Source organism: Chlorocebus sabaeus, chromosome 8, assembly GCF_047675955.1.
Source record: "Chlorocebus sabaeus isolate Y175 chromosome 8, mChlSab1.0.hap1, whole genome shotgun sequence".
Lineage (NCBI taxonomy): Eukaryota > Metazoa > Chordata > Mammalia > Primates > Cercopithecidae > Chlorocebus > Chlorocebus sabaeus.
This window is the reverse complement of record NC_132911.1, coordinates 137,319,179-137,336,536: the sequence shown is the minus strand read 5'-3', so window position 1 is coordinate 137,336,536 and position 17,358 is coordinate 137,319,179. Positions and strand designations below refer to the sequence as shown.

The following is a 17,358-nucleotide window of genomic DNA, read 5'->3' as shown; positions in this document are numbered from 1 at the left end:
TGTACAAGAACAGAAATTATAACAAACTGTCTCTCAGACCACAGTGCAATCAAATTAGAACTCAGGACTAAGAAACTCAATCAAAACCGCTCAACTACATGGAAACTGAACAACCTGCTCCTGAATGACTACTGGGTACATAACGAAATGAAGGCAGAAATAAAGATGTTCTTTGAAACCAATGAGAACAAAGATACAACATACCAGAATCTCTGGGACACATTTAAAGCAGTGTGTAGAGGGAAATTTATAGCACTAAATGCCCACAAGAGAAAGCAGGAAAGATCTAAAATTGACACTCTAACATCGCAATTAAAAGAACTAGAGAAGCAAGAGCAAACACATTCGAAAGCTAGCAGAAGGCAAGAAATAACTAAGATCAGAGCAGAACTGAAGGAGATAGAGACACAAAAAACCCTCCAAAAAATCAATGAATCCAGGAGTTGGTTTTTTGAAAAGATCAACAAAATTGACAGACCACTAGCAAGACTAATAAAGAAGAAAAGAGAGAAGAATCAAATCGACACAATTAAAAATGATAAAGGGGATATCACCACCGACCCCACAGAAATACAAACTACCATCAGAGAATACTATAAACACCTCTACGCAAATAAACTGGAAAATCTAGAAGAAATGGATAATTTCCTGGACACTTACACTCTTCCAAGACTAAACCAGGAAGAAGTTGAATCCCTGAATAGACCAATAGTAGGCTCTGAAATTGAGGCAATAATTAATAGCCTACCAACCAAAAAAAGTCCAGGACCAGATGGATTCACAGCTGAATTCTACCAGAGGTACAAGGAGGAGCTGGTACCATTCCTTCTGAAACTATTCCAATCAATAGAAAAAGAGGGAATCCTCCCTAACTCATTTTATGAGGCCAACATCATCCTGATACCAAAGCCTGGCAGAGACACAACAAAAAAAGAGAATTTTAGACCAATATCCCTGATGAACATCGATGCAAAAATCCTCAATAAAATACTGGCAAACCGGATTCAGCAGCACATCAAAAAGCTTATCCACCATGATCAAGTGGGCTTCATCCCTGGGATGCAAGGCTGGTTCAACATTCGCAAATCAATAAACATAATCCAGCATATAAACAGAACCAAAGACAAGAACCACATCATTATCTCAATAGATGCAGAAAAGGCTTTTGACAAAATTCAACAGCCCTTCATGCTAAAAACGCTCAATAAATTCGGTATTGATGGAACGTACCTCAAAATCATAAGAGCTATTTATGACAAACCCACAGCCAATATCATACTGAATGGGCAAAAACTGGAAAAATTCCCTTTGAAAACTGGCACAAGACAGGGATGCCCTCTCTCACCACTCCTATTCAACATAGTGTTGGAAGTTCTGGCTAGGGCAATCAGGCAAGAGAAAGAAATCAAGGGGATTCAGTTAGGAAAAGAAGAAGTCAAATTGTCCCTGTTTGCAGACGACATGATTGTATATTTAGAAAACCCCATTGTCTCAGCCCAAAATCTCCTTAAGCTGATCAGCAACTTCAGCAAAGTCTCAGGATACAAAATTAATGTGCAAAAATCACAAGCATTCTTATACACCAGTGACAGTCAAACAGAGAGCCAAATCAGGAATGAACTTCCATTCACAATTGCTTCAAAGAGAATAAAATACCTAGGAATCCAACTTACAAGGGATGTAAAGGACCTCTTCAAGGAGAACTACAAACCACTGCTCAGTGAAATCAAAGAGGACACAAACAAATGGAAGAACATACCATGCTCATGGATAGGAAGAATCAATATCGTGAAAATGGCCATACTGCCCAAGGTAATTTATAGATTCAATGCCATCCCCATCAAGCTACCAATGAGCTTCTTCACAGAATTGGAAAAAACTGCTTTAAAGTTCATATGGAACCAAAAAAGAGCCCGCATCTCCAAGACAATCCTAAGTCAAAAGAACAAAGCTGGAGGCATCACGCTACCTGACTTCAAACTATACTACAAGGCTACAGTAACCAAAACAGCATGGTACTGGTACCAAAACAGAGATATAGACCAATGGAACAGAACAGAGTCCTCAGAAATAATACCACACATCTACAGCCATCTGATCTTTGACAAACCTGAGAGAAACAAGAAATGGGGAAAGGATTCCCTATTTAATAAATGGTGCTGGGAAAACTGGCTAGCCATAAGTAGAAAGCTGAAACTGGATCCTTTCCTTACTCCTTATACGAAAATTAATTCAAGATGGATTAGAGACTTAAATGTTAGACCTAATACCATAAAAATCCTAGAGGAAAACCTAGGTAGTACCATTCAGGACATAGGCATGGGCAAAGACTTCATGTCTAAAACACCAAAAGCAACGGCAGCAAAAGCCAAAATTGACAAATGGGATCTCATCAAACTAAAGAGCTTCTGCACAGCAAAAGAAACTACCATCAGAGTGAGCAGGCAACCTACAGAATGGGAGAAAATTTTTGCAATCTACTCATCTGACAAAGGGCTAATATCCAGAACCTACAAAGAACTCAAACAAATTTACAAGAAAAAAACAAACAACCCCATCCAAAAGTGGGCAAAGGATATGAACAGACATTTCTCAAAAGAAGACATTCATACAGCCAACAGACACATGAAAAAATGCTCATCATCACTGGCCATCAGAGAAATGCAAATCAAAACCACAATGAGATACCATCTCACACCAGTTAGAATGGCGATCATTCAAAAGTCAGGAAACAACAGGTGCTGGAGAGGATGTGGAGAAATAGGAACACTTTTACACTGTTGGTGGGAGTGTAAACTAGTTCAACCATTATGGAAAACAGTATGGCGATTCCTCAAGGATCTAGAACTAGATGTACCATATGACCCAGCCATCCCATTACTGGGTATATACCCAAAGGATTATAAATTATGCTGCTATAAGGACACATGCACACGTATGTTTATTGCAGCACTATTCACAATAGCAAAGACTTGGAATCAACCCAAATGTCCATCAGTGACAGATTGGATTAAGAAAATGTGGCACATATACACCATGGAATACTATGCAGCCATAAAAAAGGATGAGTTTGTGTCCTTAGGGACATGGATGCAGCTGGAAACCATCATTCTTAGCAAACTATCACAAGAACAGAAAACCAAACACCGCATGTTCTCACTCGTAGGTGGGAACTGAACAATGAGATCACTTGGACTCGGGAAGGGGAACATCACACACCGGGGCCTATCATGGGGAGGGGGGAGGGGGGAGGGATTGCATTGGGAGTTATACCTGATGTAAATGACGAGTTGATGGGTGCAGCACACCAACATGGCACAAGTATACATATGTAGCAAACCTGCACGTTGTGCACATGTACCCTACAACTTGAAGTTTAATAATAATAAATAAATTAAAAAAAAAAAAAAAAAAAAAAAAAAAACCCTTCCTGTGGTTCAAGATATGCAGTGAAAGAGAGTGATATTGAAGACTGACGCTGTGTGGGCCTAAGCTGATGTGGGTATTTGTGTCGTAATTTTTAACAAAAAAGTTTAAAACGTAAATAAATAAATAATCTGTAAATAGTAAAAAGCTTGTGAAATAAGGATATAAAGAAAATAGTTTTAGGCCGGGTGCAGTGGCTCATGCTTGTAATCCTAGCACTTTGGGAGGCTGAGGCGGGTGGATCACCTGAAATCAGGAGTTCAAGACCAGCCTGGCCAACATGGCAAAACCTTGACTCTACTAAAAATACAAAAATTAGCCAGTCGTGGTGGTGTGCACCTATAATCCCAGCTACTTGGGAGGCTGAGGCAGGAGAATCACTTGAACCTGGGGGACGGTTCAAGTGATTGAAGATGGCTCATCTTGCAGTGAGCCAAGATGATGCCACTGCACTCCAGCCTGGGCGAAGGAGCGAAACTCCATCACGGAAAAAAAAAAAAGAAAGAAAATGAAAATATTTTTAGTGCAGCTGTTCAAAATGTTTTATTTTAAGCTAAGTATTATTATAAAAAAGTCAAAAAAGTTAAAGTGTATACAGTACAAAAAGTAACAATAAGCTACAGTTAATTTACTATTGAAGAAAAACACATTTTTATAAATGCAGTGTAACCCAAGTGTACAGTGTTCATAAAGTCTACAATAGTATATGGCAATGTCCGTAGGCTTTCACATTCACTCACCACTCACTCACTGACTCAACCTAGAACGACTTCCAGTAACACATGCTCTACTTATGGTAAGTGGCCTATACAGGCATACTGGTTTTATTTTTTATGACGTTTTTCTATGGTACCTTTCCTATGTCTAGATACATTTAGATATCTACCTACCATGGAGTGACGATTGCCTACAGTATTCAGTACAATAACATGCTGTACAGGTTTGCAGCCTTCAAGGAACGGGCTAAACCATATAGCCCAGGTGTGCAGTAGGTTTTACCATCTAGATTTGTGTAAGTACACTATGACGCTGGCACAGGGATGGGGATGACATTGCCTAACAATGCATTCCTCAGAATGTATCCCCATCACGAATAGACTCACAACTATGTCCAAGGTGGTTTGCTTGGTTTGCTTCTTTTTTCCTTTTTTTTTTTTTTTTTTTTTTTTTGTGCTTTGAAGCTCCAGCTCAAAGGGTGTTTTTTGAATCCTGGATTTGCTTGTAGGCAGATAATGCACCATGAACTTTCCTGTCTATTAGTGAAAACCTTTCAGTTTTGGTGCCAATGTTTTCAGACTTCTTAAGGAGCTTGTTGGAGTCTGAAAAAACTTCTGCTACACCCTTCGCTGTGAGTGTTCTTGGGAGTTCTTTTTTCCTTTCTCCTGCACTTTCTTTTCCTTTTACGTCTTCTTCGGCTATGCACTCCTATTCCAGTTCCAAAAGCAACCCATTAGTCAATTCCTCAGGAAGTCCCTCTAGGAATTACTCAATGTCATCCTCATCCATACCCAGGTTAAAGTTGTTTGCCATCTCAACCACAGCCTTCTTGATTTTTGCAACTTCCTCATCCTTGGCAAATCCTTTGAAGTTATTGACAAACCTCTTGCGTGTCATCTTCCAGGTGCCATTCCTACAGTCCTTAGCGACATACTCCAAGCCTAAACAAGGTTCTTGATGCTGTTCAGAATTTCATCAGAGTCTTCTCAGTGTCTTCCTCCACTGCAGTATGGTACTGGGCAAAAGACCTCCCTCCTCAGGTAGTAGAACTTAAAAGTTGCTATAACTCCTTGATCCATTGTGTGGATGAAAGAGGTGGTACCTGGAGGAAGAAATATCACTTTGATATTGGGATGAAGATCACCAGTAAAAAAGAGGACATGTGGAAGCATTATCAACAATAAGTAAAATCTTGAAAGATGGATCATTCTTCAAACAGTGCTTTTCCTTTCACTGGTACAGCAATGCAGGACAGCACCCTGGAAAAGGAACTGCATCCGTTATGACTTCTCACTACTCCTGTAGCCCATGAGCAGTATGTGCTTAGTGCTATGCTTGAAGGCCCTGGGGTTCTCACTGGGCCAGATCACGAAGGATTTCAACTAGTAGCCTGTACCATTTCCCCCACGCAAGACTGTTACCCTGTCCATCAAAGCCTTGAAACCTGACATTGACTTGGCTTCCTTACAGATAAAAGTCATTTCAGGCATCCCTTTCCAGAATAAGGAGGTTTCATCCATACTGAAGATTTGCTCTGGCAAGTAAATTTCCTCCAGTCAGCTTATCTACAGTTTCCAAAAATTCTTCAGCTGCCTTCACATCAGCACTCACAGACTCACCACTCACTTTCATATTATATAATAAAGAATGATTCTTCAGTCGTTTAAACCACCCAAAGCTAGCAGTAAGTTCAACATCCTAGTCAAATCCAGCCTTTTCTTTCAACATCACAAACTTTCTGTTTTGGCTGGGATCATCATGGGGCTGGGTGGGATACACTTGTGTGTCAGTCTAGTCTTCAATCTGGGTCATAGGAAATGTCTCTATATCTAGTATAGGAGGCCCTTCTTAAATTGTTGATAGTCCCATTGCCTTCAATGAAGCAGATAGTTTCAACTTTTGTCACTTTATTCTTCTTCTCCAAGATTGTAGCTATGATGGAATGCGACCTACATGCCTGGCAAGCAATAACCATCACCAATTTTCCACCTCCGTGGTCTTTAATCACTTTTAATTTCATTTCCAGCTCAATCACTGATACGGTTTGGTTGTGTCCCCACCCAAATCTCATCTTGAATTGTAGTTCCCATAATCCCCATGTGTCGCGGGAAGGACAAGGTGGAGATAATTGAATCATAGGGGCAGTTTCCTCATCCTGTTCTCATGATAGTGAGTTCTCACGAGATCTGGTTTTATGAGGGGCTTCTCCCTTCACCGAGGCACTCATTCTTTTCTCTCCTGCTGCCTTGTGAAGAAGGATGTGTTTGCTTCCCCATCCGTGGTGATTGTAAGTTTCCTGAGGCCTCCCAAGCCATGCTGAACTCTGAGTCTATTAAACCTCTTTCCTTTGTAAACTACCCAGTCTCAAGCATGTCCTTCTTAGCAGTGTGACAATGGACTAATACAATCACTCAATGTGGCTTCTCTTTGGCAACATTAGCCATAGATTCTGTATGCTTAGGGACCATGAGGAACAAAACAGCATGAGATTAAATCAAGCACAAGAGAAAATGATGCAATCAGGAAAAAATGAGATGAATAAGGCTACTGCCGGTATGACACAGAATACTGTTTTACAGTAAACTCTGGTTTTTATAAGTAGAAGCAGCACACTCTAAAATGATTGAAAGTATAGTACAGTAAATATATAAGCCTGTAACATAGCTGTTTATTATCATTATCAAGTATTATGTACTGTACATATTGTGCTCGCCACACTGGCAGTGCAGTAAGTTTGTTTATACCAGCATCACCATAAACACATGAGTAATGCGATGAGTTGATGTTATGCCAGCTACACCACTAGGTGACAGGAACTTATCAGTGCCATCACAGGGGACCACCGTCATATGCGCATTCCTTTGTTGACCAAAACATCATTATGCAATGCACAATTGTACATGTGAAAAATGTAGCTGGGTTCTGCCAAATAGTTCTGCTACCTCAAATGTCTGCCAAGATTCTCAGAGTCAGGACCATGTCTCCTACATTCCCTCTAATGCAACATCTCCTGGAGGACTGTCCTTCTGCATAGTCATTCATGAGGTGTGCTCAGGCTGCCTGGGCAGTCCATTCAGTGTTGGATTGGTGATTCATGACTCTGTAGATGAGGCCTGTCAGTTAGATTCCTCTCCTGGAAAAACTAAAACACTTGGTGGAACCACAGTGGGAAGTGAAGCTGAAAAGATTGTTTCCACAATTGCCAGGATGCAGAAAGGCTGGGGCCATAAACATGCAGAAAACTTTAGAACAGACCCTAGGATTTAACAGAGAAAGCCTGTGGGCAGAGAGAGAACAGAGCAGAGAGGAGGAGGGCGGGCAGTGGTGGGGCCAGGAGGGAGACAGAGACACAGAGATGGGCTCGCTCTCCTTCCAGTTTGTTTTCAGCTTCAGTCGGCACATCTCTACATTAAAACTCTTTTTTCTAAGGAAACTTGAGTGAGTTCCTCACAGTTCCAAGAGCCCTAAGGAAAACACTGTCTGAAACACAAAACACCATGTGCTGTGCCCAGCACCTCTGAACTCATCTCTCACAAGTGAGGCAGCCCTTTTCTTTTCTGCACAATCACCCAAATGGGATCAGAACCCATTAGGATCTTTCCACTCTGCTGTGCCAAGAAAGAGGGGTAGGGACAGGATGAAATCAATTTCCTTAACCATCATTACTGAGAGCTTTGCTGGTGCTCCAAAAAGGTAGGAGGTGGCAGCATGCAGTAAATCAATGTCAGGGCTCCCCAGGGACCCGCTGTGCAGACACTCCCAGTAATGACTGTGACTCCTTGTTCTCTGGCAGGATGTGATGGGAGATACACTCAGGGTGACAAAGAGAAATGCATGCACACACTTCTGACATACAACCCCTGGAAGGGGTCTTAAAAGGGGGTGTTAAGAGTGCTACTTGCATGGAATGTCACAACTCAGGGAAAAAAAAGGAGAGGGAGAGGCTGTCCCTGTTACCTGGGAAGAAACATAACAGAAAGAAAGTGGGGCTTTCAGAAAAGGCCTTGCCCAGGTTAACCCTTCAGAGATCGGCTAAAGATGCATCTGATGTACAACCTTTTATTCAAATAAGGTGGCGATTTATGTGTGTTTCACCATAATGTCAATTAATAAGGAATTTCCATCTCACTATACAGTCATCCAGGAGAACTTCCAAGACATGGTCCTGAAGCCTCCCTCCAACCCTGAGAATGTTGGTGGGCATTTGAGTTAGCAGAACTATTTGGCAGAACCCACACAATCTACACTATTCATATATATAGTCATGCATTGGATGACATTTCGGTCAATGATGGACCATATGCATAAAAGACAGTGGTCTCACAATACACTAATGTAGCTGAAAAACTCCTGTGCCTAGTGACCAGAACGTCAGCTCAATGCATTACTCACGTGTTTGTGGTGATGCTGGTATAAACAAAACTACTGCACTGCCAGTATTGCACATATAATACGTACAGTAAGAACTCAGCTAAAACTGAGCTGCTTTTGGTTCTTGGCTGCAAAGTGAAACAGCTGGATGACCTGGGGCTCCTTACTTGCCAAATCTGATCCTCTTTCCATAGAATCTACTAGGATATACTAGTGTAGTCTAATATGAGTATAGCATTTTCTATTTTTCAAATATGTTCCCATACATTATTTGATCTATACAATAAACAACACTTTTGTTATTTCATCCAAAAACTCTTTATTGGCCCAGATGATATTCCCAGCCAAAGCTAAAAGTCTAGTGCATGTTAGAAGCTCTTCCTTGCTGGAAGACGCTGCTGCTGGAGGGGACAGTAGCTGATGCAAGTAGAACTCTCTGCTCCCCTCCTCCCATGCACACAAGCAGTTTGTAGATACAGTGAACACCTTGACCCGAGTTTCAGAAAGAGAAAAGCCCACAGGATGTGTCCAGGCAGACAAAAGCGCTCACCCCTTCTCTAGAATTCTATCAAAAACCAAGGGCGTCACGCAAGAGGTCTCAGAGCAGGTCCAGAATCTCCTAAAAAGCTATTCATCTTTTCCTTTCCTTTCTAGTAGTTATTTTTCTCATTCTCTCTCCTCCTCCTTTTAAAAGCTGGTTTCTCTTCTACTTTTCTCATCCCTGAATATTTCTCCTTTTCTCTCCCAAGTCCCTGAAGTCTTCCCAAACACCCTAGCCCCCATCCTCTAGGGCAGGTCATCTTCCTGCTATGGGCAGGGACCTGGCACTGGAGAAACCCACCATCTACACAGTTGACTTACTACATGTCAAAGACAGTTCCAAAGGTTCTATGTGTACGAATTAACTAACTGATCGTAACAGCTTTATCAGACAGACACTTCTTAGGTCGGTTCTCACAGATGAAGACACCGAGGCACACAGCCACCTAGGCTGGGAGGTTCAGTCACTAGCCCAAGCTCAAACATACGTTGAGTGGCAGTGCAGGATATGAACCAAGAAGTTTGGCCATGCGGGCCCTGGCCTGAATCCCTGTACTACAGCAGCCCTCTGATGAAACAAAGGCCGAGGGACTCTCCCCTTCCACTGCAAAAGGCTGATCTCTCTCCAGCTGGAGCAAGGGGCGCTGGAAGGATGCAATGACCCTAAAGCCAAACTGTGCCAACTGTGCCTCTTTCCTCTAACATTCCTCCGAAAAGTTGCGAAAGAGGTAGTCTCAGTAAGCGGCTAAGAACCGTAAAACCAGATTTACATGACTTGTGTACAGCATTTAGCATCAAAGCCCTGCACTCTGCCATTCAGCAAAATAAGTCTCCACCGCCCCCGCTTCCCTGTAAAAAAGGGAGGGCTAAATAACTGCAAGCTTAATCCGCAAACCCCAAGCCCCAGCCGCAGCCTCCGCATCTGGAAGGAAAAAGCGGTGGCAGGTCGCGGCCGGGACCAGGGCCGGCTGCAGCGCCCGGCTCTGTGGCTCTGAACGAGGTTCTGGCCGCAAAAGTCCTCCAGCCCACGCTCCTCCCTTCCCCCTCCCTAAATCCCACCTCGAGTCCCGCGCCCTTAGAGGAAATGGGTGGCTCTGCCCGGTCGCCAGCAGGGGATCGGCCCCTTCTCCCCACCGTGCCCCCGACTGGAATTCTTCTGGGCACTGCCATTCTCTCGGTGCGTGCCCGTCTTCTTCCTGAAACGGACCCCAGTGGCTCCCGGCCCGCCCGGGCGCTCTTCCTTAGCCCCGCCAGCTTGAGGGCGGCGTCGGGGAGCGGGGGGCTCCTCTCGGGGCGCCGATCAGGTCCGGGCGCCGCCGCCGCCGCCTCCGGCGTCTCCCAGGCTCGGCCTCTGCCGAGCCCGCTGCGGTCCACGTGGCTTGGCAGAGCTAAATTCGGCTTGCAGGAAGCCCGGAGCTAAGGGAAAGCCGAGCCGGGGGGGGGGCGGGCCGGGGGGGCGGGGCCGAACGGAGGCGCCGGGTCGGGAGGGGCGGGCACTGGGCGGAGGAAGGGGAGGGCCGCGCGCAGGGGAGGCGCTGACTGGGCTCTGGAGCGCCCTGGCTCCCGGCCCCGGCCGGCCTGGAAAGGCGGCACCTCCTTGGTCGCCCCGCCTTTCACTCCCGTTACACCCGGGGGAAGGTGTTCCCGAGCCCTCTCCCACCCTCACCCCGCCTCCTAGCTTCCCCGGCTCCAGCCTCCGCCGGCGGAACCCACTATGCCAGACAGTTTCGACACTTTGCAAAGACAAAGAGCCCTAGACCGGAGGGAGGAGGAGGAGGAGGAAGAGGAGCGGAGAGAGAAGGAAGAGACGATGTGAGCTGGGAAGGGGGCGAGTGTCTGGGACACCCACACCCCTTTATTCTCCTCTGAACCCCCTCATGCCCAAATCCCGGAAACTCCAGCGTGTCTCCAGTCGTGGTGAGTGCGCGCGCGGAGGCGAACCCTGCTCGGGGTGCGCGGGGGCTGCGTCCGCCGGAGTTGGGGCTCGGGCAGTTTCCTGTGGATTCTCGGAGTGGAGGGTTGATTGTCTGGACCCGGGAACTGAAGGGATGGGGAGGGGACTAGGAGGGTGTGACTGCGGAGCTGGGACTGAAGACCCTAGGATTCGTAATGAGACTCCTTCCTTAGCCGCGGCGACCACCCGGGGCTTTGGGAGAGGAAGAAGGTCGGGGTGGAGGTTCGGGCTTAGGGGTCTTTGGCCGACACTGGAGGAGCTGCCTGGAGCTCTGCGGGGAACCTACGCCAAGTCCCGGGCAGCGATTCCCGAAAGCAACCCCAGTGACATTGCACCCGGCACCGGGCTGGAATCTCCCCCGCTGGGGCCGCCCGTGGGAGGAGATCTCGCTGGGTGGCCGGGCTCAGGCGCTCTGGAGCGGATTTGGGGTCACAGGCTGGGACACCGCGGAGGCCGCCAGTGTTCTGGAGGAGCGGCCGTGGGACAGTATCCGGATCGAGTCCCCCAATCCGCTGCGATCAGGAGAAGACCTGGGAGGTGGGTAGCGCCCCGGGGACGCCTTCAGCGCACGCTGCTCCGGATCTGGGGGTGAAGTTGGCACCCGGGACAAGAGAGCAGAACGCGGCGTGGCGGACAGTGGGGGACGCAGGTGGGCCAAGGGGAGCACGGCCCAAGTAGTGTTAGTGGCAAACTCGAAACTCCGAATCAGCCCCAACCCCCTGAGGCGCCGCAGCTCCCGAGAAATAATCTGACAAAAGTTAGCAACTTGCCTGTGTCTGTCGTGTATGTGACCTGCGTGGGGGCAGGGCCACCCCTTCTGGGAGCGCACGGGGACGGACAGCGGTGACACTGGGGCGAGGCGCCCTGGTCTGGGTACAGTTAGTTTGAAATGGGGACAGTGGCGCAACTTTCCGCTCCTCCTTTCTCTGCGCGAGTGTTTAAGCGTGACCTTGCGGGAGGAAGCGCGGCTGAACTTGAGATGGGGGTTGAGCTTGCGCCCCGGCTTAGCACAGAGACTCCGGAGCGCGCCTTAGCCTGGCCTTGCAGCCAGGTCTCCCAGGAAGCGTGTGGGTATCGTCTGGCTCTGCTCGTCGTCTGGAGCGCCGACTCGCTCCTCCCTCCTACGCGAGGGTCCTCGCCGGCAGTACCACCAGCTGGGCTCGGTGGTGCGTTCGGCTAGGGGACACGTGCGCGCCCAGAAGCGCGCAAGGGGGTGGGGGTTGGGCAGGTCACTGCGTCCCGTGGGCCGGGCGAGTCCCGCAGAGGGAGACAGCCGTGACCCTGGGGGCAGTGACTGGCTCGCCGCGTCCCTGCATCAGGCATTCGCCCGGCTTTGTCGTGATTGTTTCCGGGCACCCCTGGCCTCTCCCGACTTCTCCCCCTAGTGGGTCCCCAAGCCCCGCAAGTTTGCGACGAGCTTGTTCTCCAGGGAGACAGCGAGCGCCCACCCCCGCTCTGCGACTGGGTGTGTGTGGTGAGAGGAAGAGATAGGAGGAGGAGGCGAGGCCGACTCGCCAACGAGGAAAACGGGGTGAGAGGGGAGCCCGGTTTTCCAGTAGTCGCCAGGGAGCCTGGCACGTCGTAGGTGCTAACACTGTGTTCATTGACAAGGCCCCAAGGTGGATGGTGCTGGCAGGGGCCGGGACGCCCCCTTCTTCCCTTCCAGTCTCTAAAATGGAGTTCAAATGTATCTGTCAAGCCCTTTGGGCTTCTAGACGTGCCTGGAGCACCTACTACGTGCGGGGCTCAACTTGCCTGTTCCTAGAAGCTGCGGGCGGAGCCTCCTGGTTTTCTTTCCCGGGCTCTGCCCAAGCGCCCGGAGGCTTCGAAAAGGCAAGGTGCACTGCCCCCTGCCGGCTGCTATGGAAACTGCCGCTTGTCTCTGCGGTGGGGAAGGGGCGCCCAGTGCTGGAGTCCTTCACAGTGCCTTCCCCCACCTCCCCTTCCTGCTCCAAACATTAGGACCCCTGCCGGCTGTTTTCTGAAATCCCATGGTTGGCTGAAATGACTGACAGAGTTTACCACTCCGTGCCCCCCCCGCCTCTGCAAATGTCTGGGTACAGCATGCGGTCTCTTCTGGTCTCCAGTCTCTCTTACTTTGGTCACCAGACTTAACCTCTCGGCGTTTCAGTTTCCATATCTGCAAAATGAGGCCAATAACACATTCTCCAAAATACATTCTGCAGAATAGACAGCGTGTGGCTATAATACATGTAATTAAGTGAATGTGTGTATATATAGGTAGTTAATACTCTATGTGTGTGTGTGTATACCTTGACTTCATGTCTAGGGGAAAAAGTTCCATCGTGCGCTTTTTGCTAAATAAAGAATGAATAGAGTGCTCCTTCTCCTGCCTTTTCAAAATCCCACAAACCGTGAAATTTGCCTTCCCTGCATTTTTCTGGGTCGGCATTTGCTGTTTGGAGTGCGATTGGGCAAGGCCAGGGCCTGGGCTTGAGCAGGGCCTTCCTCGCCTACCTCCCTGGCTGGGAGGACACAGCACCCCACCCAGGGTGAGAGAGAAAAACAGGAAGTGTTGCTAGAAGTGATGGCAGAGGGTTTCTTAGGGGGTATGGAGTCTGTTCCTCGAAGCTCTGCAGCAGCAGGCGGAAACTGCCTTCTGAGCAGCCTTCCTGATGACTGTGGACAGGGCTGTGCTGCCCCACTTCCCTGGTGGCACTCACAGAATTGGCTGTCACTGATCTGGAAGCCCTTCTTATGGGGATGAAGTCGTCTGTGAGCTTGACAGGAAGGAGTCCTTCTAGGTCTTGGGTCTTTGGGGGTGAGATAGATCTCTGTCTCCCCTCCCCACCAAGCAGCCCCCAAGCCAGGACACCACCCAAAGGCAGGCAGTTGACATTGCCCAAGGAGGAGCCCTCTCCCATGTGTGACTCTGAGCCTTCTGATCAGTTAACCTTGCTTGAGTCAGTTCCTGTGTAGAAGGTTGCTGACTCAAAGGGTTTATATTTGGGTAGAGCTTTGGCCAGGGATCTAAACATTAACCCTCACTCTAGGCCCCTCCTACATCACAAAAAGCAACCAGGAAAGCAAAAAATAAAATCCACCAGTCATCTTGTAAAGCTTTCCAGTGAGTTCTGCATGCCTGTGTGCACACACTCCACAAGCCGATGGAAGAGCTGGCCCGGTCACAAAGAATTCTAGAATAAGACTTACATGCAGCTTCGTTCAGCTGTGTAGCCTGTGTGGAAACTTCAGCATCCCTGCTGGCACACCTGAGGAGCTGAGAGCTCTCTTCTGCTCTAATTTGGTCACAGGAGCCCAGACTGGGGCCCCGTGAGAGCCTGCATTTGAGTTCCAGTGGCAGCGCTGAGTTACTTTGCAACTCGGGTCTGGGTCTTAGTTTCACTCTCAAAATGAGAGGCTTGGCTGGGCGCACTGGCTCATGCCTGTAATCCCAGCACTTTGAGAGGCCGAGGTGGATGGATCATTTGAGGTCAGAAGTTTGAGACCAGCTGGCCAACATGATGAAACCCTGCCTCTACTAAAAATACAAAAATTAGCCAGGCATAGTGGTGGGTGCCTGTAGTCCCAGCTACTCAGGAGGCTGAGGCAGGAGAATCGTTTGAACCCGGGAGGTGGAGATTGCAGTGAGCCGAGATCGTGCCATGGCACTCCAGCCTGGGCAACAGAGCGAGACTCCGTCTCAAAAAAAAAACCAAAAAAAAAAAAAACCGAAGCTTTAGAGTTCTGCTGCCCGTCACTGTGGGTCCATTAAAAGCTTCTCTTTGTGAAGACAGCCATCACCTCGTTTATGTTTGCTTCAGCCAGCATCACCCTCAAAACCCTTCTGGTATCACAGACAGCCCTGGCTTGGGGCAGCTGGACTGTCTACTACCCCATGCCAAGGGCATCTCCCCTCTCAAAGAATGGCCAGGACCATTCAGAGCCCACACCCCCTTGGCAAAGTCATTTTCTAGCAGTTCTCAACACTAGATTTTTGAAAGGAGTCTCAGAAGTTTCAGACTCTGAGGTCTGAAACCTGACAGAGCCAGGGTGCCATTTGTGGGGGCTCCCAAATGGTGCATATTGCAGAAAGAACCCCAGTAATCTCACCAGGGCCTGTTTTGCTTCCCAGCTACAAGCTGAACATGACCTTAGAAATCGCTTTGGTCAACCCTTTCGCTTTAATGCAAAAATATGGAGGCTCAGAGGGGAAGTCAATGAACTGTAAAATCTGGGGTTTTATTGTTTATTTGGTCTTGTTATTGGTGGTGGTTGGGTTTTGATTTCAGTTGAGCCAACATTTACTGGGAACTTATTACCTTCCAGGAGCACCATGCAAAATGCTGAGATACAGAGAGGAAAGAATACTCGGTCCTTGTTCCTTGCTGTCCCAGAGATCGCAGTGCCCTGGGGAGGGGGACAAGGACATACCCAGTCAGGCTGCATGTAGAAATACACAGGTGCTAAGCAAAATGGGAACGGAGAAGGGAAAGGGTCCCTCCACTTTGAGGGACCCACAGAAGGGTGTTCTAGAGATGGATGAGTCAGACTGCAAAAGAGCAAAGGTATCTTCTTGAATACATTCAATATCAAAGCATCATGTACCCTGTGTGTGCAAAATAATAATAATAATAATAAAGTAAAATAAATAACAGATTGGCTGTAATCCTGTTCCATGTGGTTCTGAAGAGGTAAGGGAATTGGGAATTTTAGAGGTTCAATGCTTTGGCCTTTTTTCCCTCCGTAGGTCCTGATCTCTGGTTTGTTTGTGTGAGAGGAATTGTTGCCTCGCAGCCAGGCTGCAAGTTTCTACACCACGAGAGCCTCCAAGCGTTGGAATGCCCCTGTATAAAACAGAGAGTGGCTGCTTTGCATTTGCCTTTAAAAAAAAAAAAAATAGAACTTAGTGCTTTATTTTTAGTGCTCGTCCGTATACTTTATCTCAGATTTTCATAGCTGATTTGGGAGGGTGGGTTTAAATGGCATGGCAGGTGGCAGGTAGGTTTCTCCTGCGCCCAGGTTTTCAGGGGGACGCTACTATCCAGGCTGGCTGGGTGAGCTGGAGCAAGTCCCTGCATTTCCATGAGCCAGGTTTGAGGTGCATGTGGGTGATCGCCCCCTGCAATGCAGGGGATGCAGGGGACACCAGGAGGATTAAGGGAGAGGATTCTTGTGGGAGAGTTGTGTGTGCAGGAGTCCCAGAGCCTCCCTGACTCCAGTTGCATTAAGTCTGTTTATAAGAGAAAGTGATCGCATGGGGCACTCCTTAGGACAGAGCCTGCGGGAAATGGAGGAGTTGACTGAAGGTAGGAAGTTTTGGAAAACGCCTGGAAAAGCACTTCTGAAGTAGGAGGAGGCTGATTTTAAGGTAAGATGGTTTGTGAATGATCCGCCTGGAAGCAGCAAGGCCTAATGACTGTGTTGGGGTAGCATGCTCCTCTCATTCCTATGGGTTATGTCAAACTTCTGGCTTCTTTGTCCCTAGGGCAGGACACAGAATTACTTGTTAGCCAGAGCCCTGGCCTAAGAAGCCACCCAAAGCACTGTTACCAGAAGCAGGGACACACGAGGGAGGTGGGGGGTAGCATAAGGTGGTTGAGGTGCCCAGCATCATGAACTCTGGCCACCTGGCGGGAGCCCTTCCTGTGTGGCCTGGCTGGCCAGCAGGGATGGGACTTGTGTCAAAGTTCAAGGCACCTGCAGTGGACGCTATTGTGGTTCCCACCTGGGACAACTGTTAGAGAGGGCTCTGGGAATTGAGGTGTTTTCTACAGAGTCAGGGGAATTCCTGCAGGGAAACCGCTGGCCAAGAACACAGAACTCCTGGGCCCTGGCCTTGTCCCATATGCTCTGGGCTGGGGACCTTGGGCACATTGTTTAACCTCTTTGACCCTTCGTTTCCTCAGCTGGGAGATGGTAGTATAAAGTCCCACTCCCTCTATTACAGGAGAGTTAGGAGGACCCCACAAAATGAAGCACAGAAACCTGCCTTGTTGATAAGAATTTTAGCAGCATCTACTTTTTATAGTTTCATGTATACCCAGTAGTTCATGTATACCCAGTAGTGCCAAGTATTTTGAACATCTTATCATTCTGGGGTTTGGCAGGAAGCATTGAATGGAGGGTCTGAATAAAGGTGTGCCTACAGAGATGGTGCCCTGGTTCAGAGAAGTCAGCAAGGGATGCTCTAGCACCTGGGCCCAGTTACCACCCCCAGGAGAAGTGGCACGGCGGGGAATGGGCTGGGGAAACCGGGAGAGCATCGCAGTAGTTGCCAGAAGCCTCTGGAAGAGAGAGACCACAGGCCCCCTCCTCAACTTGGGAGGACAGGAGCCAGGTGGACCAACCCTGCAACCTTGCTCTCCTCTGGCCTGCCCTGTGCAATT

General features: G+C 48.1%; 1 protein-coding gene across 1 annotated transcript in view; it reads left to right on the top strand.

Moving 5' to 3' along the window:
- Window positions 1-10,609: 10,609 nt before the first annotated feature.
- The window catches only part of ST3GAL1 (ST3 beta-galactoside alpha-2,3-sialyltransferase 1), a 116,192-nt gene continuing 109,443 nt past the window's right edge, over window positions 10,610-17,358 (top strand). Inside the window, exon 1 of the mRNA XM_038000103.2 lies at window positions 10,610-10,971. The gene's annotated coding sequence lies outside the window, so the exon portion shown is untranslated. The remainder of the gene's footprint in view (window positions 10,972-17,358) is intronic.